This window comes from Zalophus californianus, chromosome 6 (assembly GCF_009762305.2).
Source record: "Zalophus californianus isolate mZalCal1 chromosome 6, mZalCal1.pri.v2, whole genome shotgun sequence".
Classification (NCBI taxonomy): Eukaryota; Metazoa; Chordata; class Mammalia; order Carnivora; family Otariidae; genus Zalophus; species Zalophus californianus.
This window is the reverse complement of record NC_045600.1, coordinates 70,707,337-70,708,804: the sequence shown is the minus strand read 5'-3', so window position 1 is coordinate 70,708,804 and position 1,468 is coordinate 70,707,337. Positions and strand designations below refer to the sequence as shown.

The 1,468-nt window shown below is 44.5% G+C and overlaps 1 pseudogene; it reads left to right on the top strand.

Moving 5' to 3' along the window:
• Nucleotides 1–919: 919 nt before the first annotated feature.
• Nucleotides 920–1,019, top strand: LOC113910616 (annotated as a pseudogene).
• The last annotated feature ends 449 nt before the right edge of the window (nucleotides 1,020–1,468 follow it).

Here is a 1,468-nt window from a genome sequence, read left to right as displayed (position 1 = left end):
CCCTTCTGCAGGGCCAGCAGAGGGCGCTGGAATTAAATTATTCCCTCTTGAGCCGTTCTTGTTTCAAGGGCACAAGGAACAAAGAAGGCCAGGACCAGGAGAGAGGAGGAAGGCCTCTGCAGATGGGAGAGTGACCACCCGGGGATGGCAAGTCCACTTCATGGGAGAGCTTTTCAGGAGTAGGAAACATAACACGCAACAAGGAAAGAATAGTATTTTGGTGACAGTTCTGTTTTTGCTATGGTCTATATTTGTCCACAATTGTTCAGAAACAGACCATCCCCAGTGTCTGTCCATTTAGGGCATAGCTCAGTGGATAAGCCCACCTCCGACCTCCTGAAGTGTCATTGCCATCAAAGGGAGCAGAGGTCCGAACATGTTAAAACAGAAGTTATCTTGGCATTTCTGGTCTTCATTCTTCCTCCTCTCCTTACTCTTCCTCCAGGGTGACCCTGGCAGAATTATTTCAGACATTACTAAGTAGGAAAGGGAGGTTCTTTTTGGTTGGGGCTTATAAATCTCCCACTACTTCCTGCCCACAACGTAGAAGGAAGGTGCAGCCTGCTCTCCCATCCTGAAGGAGGCTCTGCCGTGGAGAACAGTGTGGTCAGCGTAGTCCGGACTCTATCGTTCCGTTTCCTCTACATGACTGATTATCTCTTTCTGGAGGAACTAGCATGGGTCGTCTCGTCTCACTGCTTTTTATAACTCCACATTCTACTGATTACTATCCTACACATTCACACTGAATTTTATTCGGGCAGTTAACCTACTTAATTATAAGAATTCTCGTACTCATCATTTCTTCACATTTTAGATGTTCCTACAGTGTTTACTCCAAATTTGTTTACTCAAGCAGGATACTTGACTTTCAAACTGATTATATTTATTTGAACTTCTAAAAGTGTGACTTTTGGGCTTGCTTTGGCAGCAGATATATTAAAACTGGAACGTTACAGAGATTAGCGTGGCCCCTGCGCAAGGATGATATGCAGATCCATGAAGCGTTCCATATTTTTATGAGATACGCTGCCACTGGGGAGGCAATGTCCTGGGTCCAAAGTCGGTGGCTTGCATTGCCAAGTTGGAAAAAGCAAAGGCTGAAGAACTGGCCACCAAACTGGGCTAAGTGGGCACTGTTGAATTTTCTGTACATAAAAGTAATAAAAAGTTCTCTTTCAGCCAGTGTCCAAAAAAAATGTGACTTTTTAAAATAAGTACTCTGTGATTGGAATTGTAACCCTCGAGTTCTGAGTCCGCATAAGAGAACCAGAGTGGCCGAGCCCCTTGGAGGTAGTCTGTAACCCCGTCTATGGCATCCCGAACCATAAAGATCTTCCTTACATGTGAATACTTCCAATGATGGCGTGGAGGAAGGTGCTGTAACTCACAGGGAAGGATTTCTGGTCATGTGATATTAAGTAGAAATCTGTTTCTTTGACTTGTCCAACAATTCATCATAGATGCA